At 60.0% G+C, this 17,500-nt stretch overlaps 1 long non-coding RNA gene across 1 annotated transcript; it reads right to left on the bottom strand.

Moving 5' to 3' along the window:
* Positions 1-3,857: 3,857 nt before the first annotated feature.
* Positions 3,858-15,523, bottom strand: LOC140400092 (uncharacterized). Its single transcript, XR_011938045.1, has 2 exons — positions 15,357-15,523; positions 3,858-4,514 (listed from the first exon to the last, which is right to left on the bottom strand). It is a non-coding gene; the product is annotated as an uncharacterized lncRNA (long non-coding RNA).
* Between the last annotated feature and the right edge of the window lie 1,977 nt (positions 15,524-17,500).

The raw sequence follows: 17,500 nt of genomic DNA, 5'->3' as shown, positions 1-17,500 counted from the left end.
TCTACACTGTCCCCATCAAACACTCCCAGGACAGGTACAGCACGGGGTTAGATACAGAGTAAAGCTCCCTCTATACTGTCCCCATCAAACACTCCCAGGACAGGTACAGCACGGGGTTAGATACAGAGTAAAGCTCCCTCTACACTGTCTCCATCAAACACCCCCAGGACAGGTACAGCACGGGGTCAGTGAGGGAATGGAGTGAGCTCTTTCTGTGATGTGGAAGCTGCTGTACAGGACGTGCAGAGTGGAACCCCCTGGTTTGGACAGATTAAGGACAGAGCGTCTGCTGGGGCCAGTGCCGCGGCAGCAGGCTGTGAGGGCTCTGTGCGAATGGGTCAGGTGACTGTGTATCCTGCCAGCACAGTAACACTCACAATGGCTGCATTGTGAACCCTGAGCTGCTGTTGTTAGGGGAGCTTTCCCGAACAGGGGCAGGAATTCAGCTTCTCACCCTTCACCCCGCATCTCCCCGTGTGACTGCGGCAACACCAAAACCGAAGGATGTAAAATGATGAACGCGACTATTCCGCTCATGGTGCACAGCTCTGTAATTTCCATTCTAAACATCGCCATTGGCATAATATACATGTGTGTATACAATGGAGTGCAGACAGGCAGTGTATGACACACAGGATGACCAGTAAGCACCAATCAGCAGACCAGAGCAGACCAGAGCAGCCAATCAGCAGACAGGACACGACCACTATAAAGTCAGAGGGCACCAGTTTTCCCGCTCTCTCGGGACCCAGCCTCTGAGACAGTCAGAGTTAGTGAGCTGGCCAGTGCAAACACCATGTGGTAGTCAGTAAGTGGTTAGGCTAGTATCAGGTCACCAGTCAAGTCAGCATAGCGTCAACCCACAGTTGAACATGTATAATAGTTTAGATGTTAAATAAAATTGTGTTGCATCTTATCAAGTGTTGGAGGTCTGTCTCTCGCTACACTGCATCAAGTGCAGTCCACATCGACCCAGCCTACCCAACACATCAACCATCTCCCTCTCCGTCTCTCTCCGTCTCTCTCTCCGCCTCCCTCTCTCTCTTCATCTCTCTCTCTGCCTCCCTCTCTCTCCATCCCTCTCGCCCCCGCCTCTCTCCTTGCCTCCCTCTCTCTCTTCACCTTTCTCCCTCTTGCTCCCACCTCTCTCTCTCCATCTCGCTCTCTCTCTGCCTCCCACTCTCTCTCTCCATCTTTCTCTCCCTCTCGCTCCCCGCCTCTCTCTGCCTCCCTCTCTCTCGCTCCCTCTTGCTCTCCTCCTCTGCCTCTCTGTTTCTCTCTGTCTCTCCTTAATACCAACTTCTCTGATCGAACCTGTCCCTAATATCTCCCAGTACCTGAAAGAGTAGTGGAGGCAGGAACTCTAATCTGTAATAACATTTAAGGAGGATTTAGTTGCGCATCTGAGACACCACAGCATACAAGGCCAAGGGCCAAGGAAAATGGGATTAGAGTAGATCGGCCGATGGACCTCACTATGACTCTTTTAACAGGCACCCTCTGAAAGATATACCCCTCAACTCCCCACCAATCCTTTTAGTCACTCCCCCAGTTAATTACCTCCCTGTTCATTTGGGAAAGGTTCCACTTAATTTAGGCCTCTCGTGATTTTATAAACCTCACTCAGACCTCCCTGGGCCTCCTTTATTTCAAAGCCTATCCAATCTTCCCCCATCGCTGAAATTCACTGGATTGGTCCCTGGGATGAGTGGGGGGTGGCCGAGGAGGAGAGGCTGAGTAAATCGGGTTCATTTTCTCTGGGTTTCGGAGAAACGAGAGGCGATCTCGTCGAAACCTACAGGATTCTGAAGGGGTTTTGACAGGTTGGAGGCCGGGAGACTGTTCCTCGCTGGTCAGGGAATCTAAAACACGGGGAGTGGAGTACGGCGTCAGGATAAGCGGGCCGATCATTTAGGACTGAGATGAGGGGAAATTTCTGCACTCAGGGAAGGAGTCGGCCATTTTGGGGACCGAGATGAGGAGCCATTTTTTCACTCGGGGAAGGAGTCGGCCATTTTGGGGACTGAGATGAGGAGAAATTTCTTCACTCGGGGAAGGAGTCGGACATTTTGGGGACCGAGATGAGGAGACATTTCTTCACTCGGGGAGGGAGTCGGACATTTTGGGGACCGAAATGAGGAGATATTTCTTCACTCGGGGAAGGAGTCGGCCATTTTGGAGACCGAGATGAGGAGGAATTTCTTCGCTCGGGGAAGGAGTTGGCCATTTTGGGGACCGAGATGAGGGGAAATTTCTTCGCTCGGGGAAGGAGTCGGCAATTTTGGGGACTGAGATGGGGAGAAATGTCTTCACTCGGGGAAGGAGTCGGCCATTTGGAGGCCGAGATGAGGAGAAATTTCTTCACTCGGGGAAGGAGTCGGCCATTTTGGAGGCCGAGATGAGGAGAAATTTCTTCACTCGGGAAAGGAGTCAGCCATTTTGGGGACTGAGATGAGGAGAAATTTTTTCACTCGGGGACGGAGTCGGCCATTTTGGGGACGGAGATGGGGAGAAATTTTTCACTCGGGGAAGGAGTCGGCCATTTTGGGGACTGAGATGAGAAGAAATTTCTTCACTCGGGGAAGGAGTCGGCCATTTTGGGGACCGAGATGAGGAGAAATGTTTTCACTCGGGGAAGGAGTCGGCCATTTTGGGGACTGAGATGAGGAGAAATTTCTTCACTCAGGGAAGGAGTCGGCCATTTTGGAGACCGAGATGAGGAGGAATTTCTTCGCTCGGGGAAGGAGTCGGCCATTTTGGGGACCGAGATGAGTAGAAATGTCTTCACCCGGGGAAGGAGTCGGCCATTTTGGGGATTGAGATGAGGAGAAATGTCTTCACTCGGGAAAGGAGTCGGCCATTTTGGGGACTGAGATGAGGAGACATTTTTTCACTCGGGGACGGAGTCGGCCATTTTGGGGTCTGAGATGAGAAGACATTTCTTCACTCGGGGAAAGAGTCGGCCATTTTGGGGACCGAGATGAGGAGAAATGTTTTCACTCGGGAAAGGAGTTGGCCATTTTGGGGACCGAGATGAGGAGAAATCTCTTCACTCGGGAAAGGAGTCGGCCATTTTGGGGACCGAGATGAGGAGAAATGTTTTCACTCGGGGAAGGAGTCGGCCATTTTGGAGACCGAGATGAGGAGGAATTTCTTCGCTCGGGGAAGGAGTCGGCCATTTTGGGGACCGAGATGAGTAGAAATGTCTTCACTCGGGGAAGGAGTCGGCCATTTTGGGGACTAAGATGAGGAGAAATGTTTTCACTCGGGGAAGGAGTCGGCCATTTTGGAGGCCGAGATGAGGAGAAATCTCTTCACTCGGGAAAGGAGTCGGCCATTTTGGGGACTGAGATGAGAAGAAATTTTTTCACTCGGGGACGGAGTCGGCCATTTTGGGGACTGAGATGGGGAGAAATGTTTTCACTCGGGGACGGAGTCGGCCATTTTGGGGACTGAGATGAGAAGAAATTTCTTCACTCGGGGAAGGAGTCGGCCATTTTGGGGACCGAGGTGAGGAGCAATTTCTTCACTCAAAGTGTTTATAAATCTCTCAACTCCAGAGACGTTAGTGAACCAGATGTTTTCTTCTACGATAATCGTTGACAGTTGTCACGGTCGCCGAGGCCGAGACGAGCTGTAGAATTCCAGATTTTATTGATTGAATTTAAATATCAGCAGCTGCTGTGGCGGGGTTCGAACCGTGCCCCCGCGGCCCCACCCCCCCACCCAAGTGGCCAGGCTACTGCTGCTGCGCACGGCCGTGAGGCCGACCCCTCCCTCGCGAACGCCCCCCCCCCCACACACCCCCACACCGCCCCGCCGACACCGACAGAATCAGAAAGTGGGAGCCGTGTAGAAAAAATGTAAAATCCTTTTTTATTTCCATTTTATTTAATTAATAAACACTCGACCATCAAATACAATATAAATAATTGCATTTGGTGTTTCTGTGAGGGTTTGGGGCGGGTTGGGGGTGGGGGGGATTAAGGAGGGAAGAAGAGAAGGAGAGAGAGAGAGAGAGAGAGAGGGAGCGAGGAGGGAGTGGGGAGGGTGGGATTCTAACGACAATGACCATTACTTCACATGCTTTTTCCTGCAAACTCACTCCACGGCTCGCCGCCCTTCTCCTCAGAGTCTGGTTCGCCGGTGGTGTCCAGCTCAAAGTGCGGTGGCACCTTCTTCCTGCTCAAGGTGTTGTACCGCTCGACAAACTCCACCCGCCCGTCGGTGTGCACAATCTCCTTGAAGGTGGGCCTGTTGACCGCGTTGTACAGCTGCTCCTTGATCTTGCGGGCGAGCTCCAGGCTGCACTTGCGAGTAGGCCGGGAGGCCGTGTTGGTCAGGGCCTTCCCCACCACCGCGCTGAAGACCCTCTTGTACTCCTCGGGGGTGAGCCGGTGGATTTTCAGGGGCTGTTCCTCGGCCTTGCCCTCGCTCCTGTTCTCGGCCCGCCTCAGGCTTTCGCCTGACTCATCGCTAGGTCCCGAGCCACTCCAAACAAGTCCTTCTTTCTCCTTAAAAGTTACAATAACCAGGTAAGAGCCAAGATAATATCCTCCCCGCCACAAATCTTGCCAACAAATGCCCCAAATGTCCTGATTGATCTCAGCGCCAGTCGTGGCTCAGTGGGCGGCATTGCCTGCCATGGAGTGAAAGGTCGGGGTCAGACCATGCTAAAGACACATGCCCCATAATCCAGCGCTGAGGGAGTGCTGCACTGTCAGAGGGTCAGTACTGAGGGAGTGCCGCATTGTCAGAGGGTCAGTACAGAGGGAGTGCCGCACTGTCAGAGGGTGAGTACTGAGGGAGTGCCGCACTGTCAGAGGGTCAGTACTGAGGGAGTGCTGCACTGTCAGAGGGTCAGTAATGAGGGAGTGCAGCACTGTCAGAGGGTCAGTAATGAGGGAGTGCTGCATTGTCAGAGGGTCAGTACTGAGGGAGCACCGCACTGTCAGAGGGTCAGTACTGAGGGAGCGCCGCACTGTCAGAGGGTCAGTACTGAGGGAGCGCCGCACTGTCAGAGGGTCAGTGCTGAGGGAGGGCCGCACTGTCAGAGGGTCCGTACTGAGGGAGTGCTGCACTGTCTGAGGGTCAGTACTGAGGGAGTGCTGCACTGTCAGAGGGTCAGTACTGAGGGAGTACCGCACTGTCAGAGGGTCAGTACAGAGGGAGTGCAGCACTGTCAGAGGGTCAGTACTGAGGGAGTGCCCCACTGTCAGAGGGTCAGTACTGAGGGAGTGCCGCACTGTCAGAGGGTCAGTACTGAGGGAGTGCCGCACTGTCAGAGGGTCAGTACTGAGGGAGTGCTGCACTGTCACAGGGTCAGTACTGAGGGAGTGCCGCACTGTCAGAGGGTCGGTACTGAGGGAGTGCCGCATTGTCAGAGGGTCAGTACTGAGGGAGTGCTGCACGGTCAGAGGGTCAGTACTGAGGGAGTGCTGCACTGTCAGAGGGTCAGTACTGAGGGAGTGCCGCACTGTCAGAGGTTCAGTACTGAGGGAGTGCTGCACTGTCAGAGGGTCAGTACTGAGGGAGTGCCGCACTGTCAGTGGGTCAGTACTGAGGGAGTGCCGCACTGTCAGAGGGTCAGTACTGAGGGAGTGCCGCACTGTCAGAGGGTCAGTACTGAGGGAGTGCCGCACTGTCAGTGGGTCAGTACTGAGGGAGTGCCGCACTGTCAGAGGGTCAGTACTGAGGGAGCGCCGCACTGTCGGAGGGTCGGTACTGAGGGAGTGCTGCACTGTCAGAGGGTCAGTGCTGAGGGAGGGCCGCACTGTCAGAGGGTCCGTACTGAGGGAGTGCTGCACTGTCAGAGGGTCAGTACTGAGGGAGTGCTGCACTGTCAGAGGGTCAGTACTGAGGGAGTACCGCACTGTCAGAGGGTCAGTACAGAGGGAGTGCAGCACTGTCAGAGGGTCAGTACTGAGGGAGTGCCCCACTGTCAGAGGGTCAGTACTGAGGGAGTGCCGCACTGTCAGAGGGTCAGTACTGAGGGAGTGCCGCACTGTCAGAGGGTCAGTACTGAGGGAGTGCTGCACTGTCACAGGGTCAGTACTGAGGGAGTGCCGCACTGTCAGAGGGTCGGTACTGAGGGAGTGCCGCATTGTCAGAGGGTCAGTACTGAGGGAGTGCTGCACGGTCAGAGGGTCAGTACTGAGGGAGTGCTGCACTGTCAGAGGGTCAGTACTGAGGGAGTGCCGCACTGTCAGAGGTTCAGTACTGAGGGAGTGCTGCACTGTCAGAGGGTCAGTACTGAGGGAGTGCCGCACTGTCAGTGGGTCAGTACTGAGGGAGTGCCGCACTGTCAGAGGGTCAGTACTGAGGGAGTGCCGCACTGTCAGAGGGTCAGTACCGAGGGAGTGCCGCACTGTCAGTGGGTCAGTACTGAGGGAGTGCCGCACTGTCAGAGGGTCAGTACTGAGGGAGCGCCGCACTGTCGGAGGGTCGGTACTGAGGGAGTGCTGCACTGTCAGAGGGTCAGTACTGAGGGAGTGCCGCACTGTCAGAGGGTCAGTACTGAGGGAGTGCCGCACTGTCAGGGGGTCAGTACTGAGGGAGTGCCGCACTGTCAGAGGGTCAGTACTGAGGGAGCGCCGCACTGTCAGTGGGTCAGTACTGAGGGAGTGCTGCACTGTCAGGGGGTCAGTACTGAGGGAGTGCCGCACTGTCAGAGGGTCAGTACTGAGGGAGTGCTGCACTGTCAGAGGGTCAGTACTGAGGGAGCGCCGCACTGTCAGAGTGTCAGTACTGAGGGAGTGCCGCACTGTCAGAGGGTCAGTACTGAGGGAGCGCCGCACTGTCAGAGGGTCAGTACTGAGGGAGTGCCGCACTGTCAGTGGGTCAGTACTGAGGGAGTGCTGCACTGTCAGGGGGTCAGTACTGAGGGAGTGCCGCACTGTCAGAGGGTCAGTACTGAGGGAGTGCTGCACTGTCAGGGGGTCAGTACTGAGGGAGTGCCGCACTGTCAGAGGGTCAGTACTGAGGGAGTGCCGCACTGTCAGGGGGTCAGTACTGAGGGAGTGCTGCACTGTCAGTGGGTCAGTACTGAGGGAGTGCCGCACTGTCAGAGGGTCAGGACTGAGGGAGTGCTGCACTGTCAGAGGGTCAGTGCTGAGGGAGTGCCGCACTGTCGGAGGGTCAGTACTGAGGGAGTGCCGCACTGTCAGAGGGTCAGTACTGAGGGAGTGCCGCACTGTCAGAGGGTCAGTGCTGAGGGAGTGCCGCACTGTCAGAGGGTCAGTACTGAGGGAGTGCCGCACTGTCAGAGGGTCAGTGCTGAGGGAGTGCCGCACTGTCAGAGGGTCAGTACTGAGGGAGTGCTGCACCTGTCAGAGGGTGAGCACGGGGGGAGCGCCGCACTGTCAGAGGGTCAGTACTGAAGGAGTGCTGCACTGTCAGAGGGTCAGTACTGAGGGAGTGCCGCACTGTCAGAGGGTCAGGTCTGAGGGAGTGCCGCACTGTCAGAGGGTCAGTACCGAGGGAGTGTCTCACTGTCAGAGGGTCAGTACTGAGGGAGTGCCGCACTGTCAGAGGGTCAGTACTGAGGGAGTGCCGCACTGTCAGAGGGTCAGTACTGAGGGAGTGCCGCACTGTCAGAGGGTCAGTACTGAGGGAGTGCCGCACTGTCAGAGGGTCAGTACTGAGGGAGTGCTGCACTGTCAGAGGGTCAGTACTGAGGGAGTGCCGCATTGTCAGAGGGTCAGTACAGAGGGAGTGCCGCACTGTCAGAGGGTGAGTACTGAGGGAGTGCCGCACTGTCAGAGGGTCAGTACTGAGGGAGTGCTGCACTGTCAGAGGGTCAGTAATGAGGGAGTGCAGCACTGTCAGAGGGTCAGTAATGAGGGAGTGCTGCATTGTCAGAGGGTCAGTACTGAGGGAGCACCGCACTGTCAGAGGGTCAGTACTGAGGGAGCGCCGCACTGTCAGAGGGTCAGTACTGAGGGAGCGCCGCACTGTCAGAGGGTCAGTGCTGAGGGAGGGCCGCACTGTCAGAGGGTCCGTACTGAGGGAGTGCTGCACTGTCAGAGGGTCAGTACTGAGGGAGTGCTGCACTGTCAGAGGGTCAGTACTGAGGGAGTACCGCACTGTCAGAGGGTCAGTACAGAGGGAGTGCAGCACTGTCAGAGGGTCAGTACTGAGGGAGTGCCCCACTGTCAGAGGGTCAGTACTGAGGGAGTGCCGCACTGTCAGAGGGTCAGTACTGAGGGAGTGCCGCACTGTCAGAGGGTCAGTACTGAGGGAGTGCTGCACTGTCACAGGGTCAGTACTGAGGGAGTGCCGCACTGTCAGAGGGTCAGTACTGAGGGAGCGCCGCACTGTCGGAGGGTCGGTACTGAGGGAGTGCTGCACTGTCAGAGGGTCAGTACTGAGGGAGTGCCGCACTGTCAGAGGGTCGGTACTGAGGGAGTGCCGCACTGTCAGGGGGTCAGTACTGAGGGAGTGCCGCACTGTCAGAGGGTCAGTACTGAGGGAGTGCCGCACTGTCAGAGGGTCAGTACTGAGGGAGCGCCGCACTGTCAGAGGGTCAGTACTGAGGGAGTGCCGCACTGTCAGTGGGTCAGTACTGAGGGAGTGCTGCACTGTCAGGGGGTCAGTACTGAGGGAGCGCCGCACTGTCAGAGGGTCAGTACTGAGGGAGTGCTGCACTGTCAGAGGGTCAGTACTGAGGGAGTGCCGCACTGTCAGAGGGTCAGTACTGAGGGAGTGCTGCACTGTCAGAGGGTCAGTACTGAGGGAGCGCCGCACTGTCAGAGTGTCAGTACGGAGGGAGTGCCGCACTGTCAGAGGGTCAGTACTGAGGGAGCGCCGCACTGTCAGAGGGTCAGTACTGAGGGAGTGCCGCACTGTCAGTGGGTCAGTACTGAGGGAGTGCTGCACTGTCAGGGGGTCAGTACTGAGGGAGTGCCGCACTGTCAGAGGGTCAGTACTGAGGGAGTGCTGCACTGTCAGGGGGTCAGTACTGAGGGAGTGCCGCACTGTCAGAGGGTCAGTACTGAGGGAGTGCCGCACTGTCAGGGGGTCAGTACTGAGGGAGTGCCGCACTGTCAGAGGGTCAGTACTGAGGGAGTGCCGCACTGTCAGAGGGTCAGTACTGAGGGAGTGCCGCACTGTCAGAGGGTCAGTACTGAGGGAGTGCTGCACTGTCAGAGGGTCAGTACTGAGGGAGCCCCGCACTGTCAGAGTGTCAGTACTGAGGGAGTGCCGCACTGTCAGAGGGTCAGTACTGAGGGAGCGCCGCACTGTCAGAGGGTCAGTGCTGAGGGAGTGCCGCACTGTCAGTGGGTCAGTACTGAGGGAGTGCTGCACTGTCAGGGCGTCAGTACTGAGGGAGTGCCGCACTGTCAGAGGGTCAGTACTGAGGGAGTGCTGCACTGTCAGGGGGTCAGTACTGAGGGAGTGCTGCACTGTCAGTGGGTCAGTACTGAGGGAGTGCCGCACTGTCAGAGGGTCAGGACTGAGGGAGTGCTGCACTGTCAGAGGGTCAGTGCTGAGGGAGTGCCGCACTGTCGGAGGGTCAGTACTGAGGGAGTGCCGCACTGTCAGAGGGTCAGTACTGAGGGAGTGCCGCACTGTCAGAGGGTCAGTACTGAGGGAGTGCCGCACTGTCAGGGGGTCAGTACTGAGGGAGTGCCGCACTGTCAGAGGGTCAGTGCTGAGGGAGTGCCGCACTGTCAGAGGGTCAGTACTGAGGGAGCGCCGCACTGTCAGAGGGTCAGTACTGAGGGAGTGCCGCACTGTCAGAGGGTCAGTACTGAGGGAGCGCCGCACTGTCAGAGGGTGAGCACGGGGGGAGCGCCGCACTGTCAGAGGGTCAGTACTGAAGGAGTGCTGCACTGTCAGAGGGTCAGTACTGAGGGAGTGCCGCACTGTCAGAGGGTCAGGTCTGAGGGAGTGCCGCACTGTCAGAGGGTCAGTACCGAGGGAGTGTCTCACTGTCAGAGGGTCAGTACTGAGGGAGTGCCGCACTGTCAGAGGGTCAGTACTGAGGGAGTGCCGCACTGTCAGAGGGTCAGTACTGAGGGAGTGCCGCACTGTCAGAGGGTCAGTACTGAGGGAGTGCCGCACTGTCAGAGGGTCAGTACTGAGGGAGTGCTGCACTGTCAGAGGGTCAGTACTGAGGGAGTGCCGCATTGTCAGAGGGTCAGTACAGAGGGAGTGCCGCACTGTCAGAGGGTGAGTACTGAGGGAGTGCCGCACTGTCAGAGGGTCAGTACTGAGGGAGTGCTGCACTGTCAGAGGGTCAGTAATGAGGGAGTGCAGCACTGTCAGAGGGTCAGTAATGAGGGAGTGCTGCATTGTCAGAGGGTCAGTACTGAGGGAGCACCGCACTGTCAGAGGGTCAGTACTGAGGGAGCGCCGCACTGTCAGAGGGTCAGTACTGAGGGAGCGCCGCACTGTCAGAGGGTCAGTGCTGAGGGAGGGCCGCACTGTCAGAGGGTCCGTACTGAGGGAGTGCTGCACTGTCAGAGGGTCAGTACTGAGGGAGTGCTGCACTGTCAGAGGGTCAGTACTGAGGGAGTACCGCACTGTCAGAGGGTCAGTACAGAGGGAGTGCAGCACTGTCAGAGGGTCAGTACTGAGGGAGTGCCCCACTGTCAGAGGGTCAGTACTGAGGGAGTGCCGCACTGTCAGAGGGTCAGTACTGAGGGAGTGCCGCACTGTCAGAGGGTCAGTACTGAGGGAGTGCTGCACTGTCACAGGGTCAGTACTGAGGGAGTGCCGCACTGTCAGAGGGTCGGTACTGAGGGAGTGCCGCATTGTCAGAGGGTCAGTACTGAGGGAGTGCTGCACGGTCAGAGGGTCAGTACTGAGGGAGTGCTGCACTGTCAGAGGGTCAGTACTGAGGGAGTGCCGCACTGTCAGAGGTTCAGTACTGAGGGAGTGCTGCACTGTCAGAGGGTCAGTACTGAGGGAGTGCCGCACTGTCAGTGGGTCAGTACTGAGGGAGTGCCGCACTGTCAGAGGGTCAGTACTGAGGGAGTGCCGCACTGTCCGAGGGTCAGTACTGAGGGAGTGCCGCACTGTCAGTGGGTCAGTACTGAGGGAGTGCCGCACTGTCAGAGGGTCAGTACTGAGGGAGCGCCGCACTGTTGGAGGGTCGGTACTGAGGGAGTGCTGCACTGTCAGAGGGTCAGTACTGAGGGAGTGCCGCACTGTCAGAGGGTCAGTACTGAGGGAGTGCCGCACTGTCAGGGGGTCAGTACTGAGGGAGTGCCGCACTGTCAGAGGGTCAGTACTGAGGGAGCGCCGCACTGTCGGAGGGTCGGTACTGAGGGAGTGCTGCACTGTCAGAGGGTCAGTACTGAGGGAGCGCCGCACTGTCAGAGGGTCAGTACTGAGGGAGTGCCGCACTGTCAGAGGGTCGGTACTGAGGGAGTGCCGCACTGTCAGGGGGTCAGTACTGAGGGAGTGCCGCACTGTCAGAGGGTCAGTACTGAGGGAGTGCCGCACTGTCAGAGGGTCAGTACTGAGGGAGCGCCGCACTGTCAGAGGGTCAGTACTGAGGGAGTGCCGCACTGTCAGTGGGTCAGTACTGAGGGAGTGCTGCACTGTCAGGGGGTCAGTACTGAGGGAGTGCCGCACTGTCAGAGGGTCAGTACTGAGGGAGTGCTGCACTGTCAGAGGGTCAGTACTGAGGGAGCGCCGCACTGTCAGAGTGTCAGTACTGAGGGAGTGCCGCACTGTCAGAGGGTCAGTACTGAGGGAGCGCCGCACTGTCAGAGGGTCAGTACTGAGGGAGTGCCGCACTGTCAGTGGGTCAGTACTGAGGGAGTGCTGCACTGTCAGGGGGTCAGTACTGAGGGAGTGCCGCACTGTCAGAGGGTCAGTACTGAGGGAGTGCTGCACTGTCAGGGGGTCAGTACTGAGGGAGTGCCGCACTGTCAGAGGGTCAGTACTGAGGGAGTGCCGCACTGTCAGGGGGTCAGTACTGAGGGAGTGCCGCACTGTCAGAGGGTCAGTACTGAGGGAGTGCCGCACTGTCAGAGGGTCAGTACTGAGGGAGTGCCGCACTGTCAGAGGGTCAGTACTGAGGGAGTGCTGCACTGTCAGAGGGTCAGTACTGAGGGAGCCCCGCACTGTCAGAGTGTCAGTACTGAGGGAGTGCCGCACTGTCAGAGGGTCAGTACTGAGGGAGCGCCGCACTGTCAGAGGGTCAGTACTGAGGGAGTGCCGCACTGTCAGTGGGTCAGTACTGAGGGAGTGCTGCACTGTCAGGGCGTCAGTACTGAGGGAGTGCCGCACTGTCAGAGGGTCAGTACTGAGGGAGTGCTGCACTGTCAGGGGGTCAGTACTGAGGGAGTGCTGCACTGTCAGTGGGTCAGTACTGAGGGAGTGCCGCACTGTCAGAGGGTCAGGACTGAGGGAGTGCTGCACTGTCAGAGGGTCAGTGCTGAGGGAGTGCCGCACTGTCGGAGGGTCAGCACTGAGGGAGTGCCGCACTGTCAGAGGGTCAGTACTGAGGGAGTGCCGCACTGTCAGAGGGTCAGTACTGAGGGAGTGCCGCACTGTCAGGGGGTCAGTACTGAGGGAGTGCCGCACTGTCAGAGGGTCAGTGCTGAGGGAGTGCCGCACTGTCAGAGGGTCAGTACTGAGGGAGCGCCGCACTGTCAGAGGGTCAGTACTGAGGGAGTGCCGCACTGTCAGAGGGTCAGTACTGAGGGAGCGCCGCACTGTCAGAGGGTGAGCACGTGGGGAGCGCCGCACTGTCAGAGGGTCAGTACTGAAGGAGTGCTGCACTGTCAGAGGGTCAGTACTGAGGGAGTGCCGCACTGTCAGAGGGTCAGGTCTGAGGGAGTGCCGCACTGTCAGAGGGTCAGTACCGAGGGAGTGCCGCACTGTCAGAGGGTCAGTACTAAGGGAGTGCCGCACTGTCAGAGGGTCAGTACTGAGGGAGTGCTGCACTGTCAGAGGGTCAGTACTGAGGGAGTGCCGCACTGTCAGAGGGTCAGTACTGAGGGAGTGCCGCACTGTCAGAGGGTCAGTACTGAGGGAGTGCCGCACTGTCAGAGGGTCAGTACTGAGGGAGTGCCGCACTGTCAGAGGGTCAGTACTGAGGGAGTGCCGCACTGTCAGAGGGTCAGTACTGAGGGAGTGCCGCACTGTCAGAGGGTCAGTACTGAGGGAGCGCTGCACTGTCAGAGGGTCAGTACTGAGGGAGTGCTGCATTGTCAAAGGGTCAGTACTGAGGGAGTGCCGCACTGTCAGAGGGTCAGTACTGAGGGAGTGCCGCACTGTCAGAGGGTCAGTACTGAGGGAGTGCCGCACTGTCAGAGGGTCAGTACCGAGGGAGTGCCGCTCTGTCAGAGGGTCAGTACTGAGGGAGTGCCGCACTGTCAGAGGGTCAGTACTGAGGGAGTGCCGCACTGTCAGAGGGTCAGTACTGAGGGAGTGTCTCACTGTCAGAGGGTCAGTACTGAGGGAGTGCCGCACTGTCAGAGGGTCAGTACTGAGGGAGTGCCGCACTGTCAGAGGGTCAGTACTGAGGGAGCGCCGCACTGTCAGAGGGTCAGTACTGAGGGAGTGCCGCACTGTCAGAGGGTCAGTACTGAGGGAGTGCTGCACTGTCAGAGGGTCAGTACTGAGGGAGTGCCGCACTGTCAGAGGGTCAGTACTGTGGGAGCCCCGCACTGTCAGTGGGTCAGTACTGAGGGAGCGCCGCACTGTCAGATAGTCAGTACTGAGGGAGTGCCGCACTGACAGAGGGTCAGTACTGAGGGAGTGCCGCACTGTCAGTGGGTCAGTACTGAGGGAGCGCCGCACTGTCGGACGGTCAGTACTGAGGGAGTGCCGCACTGTCAGAGGGTCAGTACTGAGGGAGTGCCGCACTGTCAGAGGGTCAGTACTGAGGGAGTGCCGCACTGTCAGAGGGTCAGTACTGAGGGAGTGCCGCACTGTCAGAGGGTCAGTACTGAGGGAGTGCCGCACTGTCAGAGGGTCAGTACTGAGGGAGTGCCGCACTGTCAGAGGGTCAGCACTGAGGGAGTGCCACACTGTCAGAGGGTCAGTACTGAGGGAGTGCCGCACTGACAGAGGGTCAGTACTGAGGGAGCGCTGCACTGTCAGAGGGTCAGTACTGAGGGAGTGCTGCATTGTCAAAGGGTCAGTACTGAGGGAGTGCCGCACTGTCAGAGGGTCAGTACTGAGGGAGTGCTGCACTGTCAGAGGGTCAGTACTGAGGGAGTGCCGCACTGTCAGAGGGTCAGTACCGAGGGAGTGCCGCTCTGTCAGAGGGTCAGTACTGAGGGAGTGCCGCACTGTCAGAGGGTCAGTACTGAGGGAGTGCCGCACTGTCAGAGGGTCAGTACTGAGGGAGTGTCTCACTGTCAGAGGGTCAGTACTGAGGGAGTGCCGCACTGTCAGAGGGTCAGTACTGAGGGAGTGCCGCACTGTCAGAGGGTCAGTACTGAGGGAGCGCCGCACTGTCAGAGGGTCAGTACTGAGGGAGTGCCGCACTGTCAGAGGGTCAGTACTGAGGGAGTGCTGCACTGTCAGAGGGTCAGTACTGAGGGAGTGCCGCACTGTCAGAGGGTCAGTACTGTGGGAGCCCCGCACTGTCAGTGGGTCAGTACTGAGGGAGCGCCGCACTGTCAAAGGGTCAGTACTGAGGGAGTGCCGCACTGTCAGAGGGTCAGTACTGAGGGAGTGCCGCACTTTCAGTGGGTCAGTACTGAGGGAGCGCCGCACTGTCGGACGGTCAGTACTGAGGGAGTGCCGCACTGTCAGAGGGTCAGTACTGAGGGAGCGCCGCACTGTCAGAGGATCAGTACTGAGGGAGTGCCGCACTATCAGAGGGTCAGTACTGAGGTAGTGCCGCACTATCAGAGGGTCAGTACTGAGGGAGTGCCGCACTGTCAGAGGGTCAGTACTGAGGGAGTGCCGCACTGTAAGAGAGTCAGTACTGAGGGAGTGCCGCACTGTCAGAGGGTCAGTACTGAGGGAGTGCCGCACTGTCAGAGGGTCAGTACCGAGGGAGTGCCGCACTGTCAGAGGGTCAGTACTGAGGGAGTGCCGCACTGTCAGAGGGTCAGTACTGAGTGCGCGCCGCACTGTCAGAGGGTCAGTACTGAGGGAGTGCCGCACTGTCAGAGGGTCAGTACTGAGGGAGTGCCGCACTGTCAGAGGGTCAGTACTGAGTGCGCGCCGCACTGTCAGAGGGTCAGTACCGAGGGAGTGCCGCACTGTCAGAGGGTCAGTACTGAGGGAGTGCCGCACTGTCAGAGGGTCAGTCCTGGGTTCGGCCGACATTTGTCTTGACCAACAACATCGGGCCTGATCACGCCGTTGCCGAGCGTGGGATCTTGCTGTGTGGTGAGCGGGTCGATCACGCCCGCCCCCCCCCCCCCCCCCTTACTGACCTTGCGGTGCCGGGCCGAGTCGCCAGTCTCAGTGCCCAGGTCCCGCCTGCCGGGCGAGCGACTGCCCGCCTGCTGGATGCCCACCACCAGATCCACCGCCTCGTCCACCTCGATGCGGGCCTGGGCGCGGCTGCGGGATCGCTGGCGGGTGGTGCGGAGGGCGGCTGCCCCGCAGCTCCAGCGGTGGGCGGTCAGGACCCGCCGGGCGCAGCCCCCGCCCCCGCCGGCGGCCCCCCCTCCCCCCCCGGCCCGCTTGGCCGCCCGCCGGCTGCAGTAGTTGTGCTCGATGGTGATGATGTCGGGCGGCGGGTACTCGCCCGGCTGCTGGCCCCGGGGGGGGGGGCGCACCGGCGGCTGCGGGGGGGAGGGGGCACTGGCCGGTCAGCAAGCAGGCGGTGCGGTCCGCCTGCGCCAGGCCCTGGCGGGGGTAGAGGGGGGCGTTGGGGTGCAGCAGGCAGGCGGAGGGCTCGCTCGGGCAGAGGGGGAAGGCATCACGGACGGTCGGTTTGTTGTAGAGTTCCGGCTTCGGGCTGGTCCCAAACACCTGGAAAAGACAAAGAGGGGGGATTCAGAGTGGCAGCGTTCCCCCTCCGCCCGGAAACCCCCCTCGCAATCCCCCCCCCCGGAATCCCCCCCCCTCGCATTCCGCACACCCCCCCCCGGAAACCCCCCTCGCAATCCCCCCCCCGGAATCCCCCCCCTCGCATTCCGCACCCCCCCCCCCCCCGGAAACCCCCCTCGCAATCCCCCCCCTGGAATCCCCCCTCGCAATTCCCCCCCCCCCCACAAACCCTGCCCCCCCGGAATCCCCCCCTCGCATCCCCCCGGAACCCCCCCTCGCATCCCCCCCACCCCCCCCCGGAATCCCCGGCCGGAATCCCCCCCCTTGCAGTCACGCCCCCCCTCGCAAACCCCCACCCCCCCGGAATCGCCCCCTCGCATTCCCCACCCCCCGGAATCCACCCCCTCACATTCCCCCGCCCAGCCCCCCACCCCGGAAACCACACTCGCATCCCCCGCCCCCGGAATCTCCCCCCCGGAATCCCCCCCTTGCAGTTACGCCCCCCCTTGCAAACCACCCCCCCCCCCGGAATCGCCCCCTCGCATTCCCCCACCCCCCGGAATCCCCCCCTCGCAATCCCCCCGCCCCGGAATCCCCCCCTCGCAGTCCCCCACCGCGGAATCCCCCCCTCGCAATCCCCCCCTCGCAATCCCCCTCCCTCGCAATCCCACCTCGCAATCCCCCCTCGCAATCCCCCTCCCTCGCAATCCCCCCCCCCCCCAGAACCGGAATCCACCCTTCGCATTCCCCCCCCCCCCGGAATCCCACCCCCCTCGCATCACCCCCCCCCCCGGAAACCACCCTCGCATCCCCCCCCCTGGAATCCCCCCTCGTAATCACCCCCCCCACAAACCCTGCCCCCCCGTAATTGCCCCCTTGCATACCCCCCCCCGGAATCCCCCCCTCGCAATCACCCCCTCGTAATCACCACCCCCACAAACCCTGCCCCCCCGGAATCGACCCCTTGCATTCCCCACCCCGGAATCCCCCCCTCGCAATCCCCCTCCCTCGCAATCCCCCCTCGCAATCCCCCTCCCTCGCAACCCACCCCCCCCCGGAATCCACCCTACGTATTCCCCCCCCCCGGAATCCCCACCTCGCATTCCCCCCCCCTCCCGGAATCCCCCACTCTCAATCCCCCTTCCTCGCAATCCCCCCTCGCAAACCCCCCCTCGCAATCCCCCCTCGCAATCCCCCCCCTCGCAATCCCCCCTCTCGCATTCCCCCCTCGCAATTCCCCCTCGCAATCCCCCCCTCGCAATTCCCCCCGCCGGAATCCCCCCCTCGCAATCCCCCTCCCCCTCCTTCGCAATCCCCCCTCGCAATCCCCCTCGCAATCACCCTCGCAATCCCCCCCTCGCAATTCCCCCTCGCAATCCCCCCTCGCAATTCCTCCCCCCCGGAATCCCCCCCTCGCAATCCCCCTCCCACTCCCTCGCAATCCCCCCCCTCGCAATTCCCCCCCACCCCGGAATCCCCCCCTCGCAATCCCCCTCCCCCTCGTTCGCAATCCCCCCTCGCAATCCCCCCCCGCAAACACACCTGCAAAACCCCCCCGCAAACCCCCCCCACAAACGCCCCC

The sequence above is a fragment of the Scyliorhinus torazame genome, chromosome 24, assembly GCF_047496885.1.
Source record: "Scyliorhinus torazame isolate Kashiwa2021f chromosome 24, sScyTor2.1, whole genome shotgun sequence".
Classification (NCBI taxonomy): Eukaryota; Metazoa; Chordata; class Chondrichthyes; order Carcharhiniformes; family Scyliorhinidae; genus Scyliorhinus; species Scyliorhinus torazame.
The sequence above is the reverse complement of the archived record's forward strand: the minus strand, read 5'-3'. Positions and strand labels throughout refer to the sequence as shown.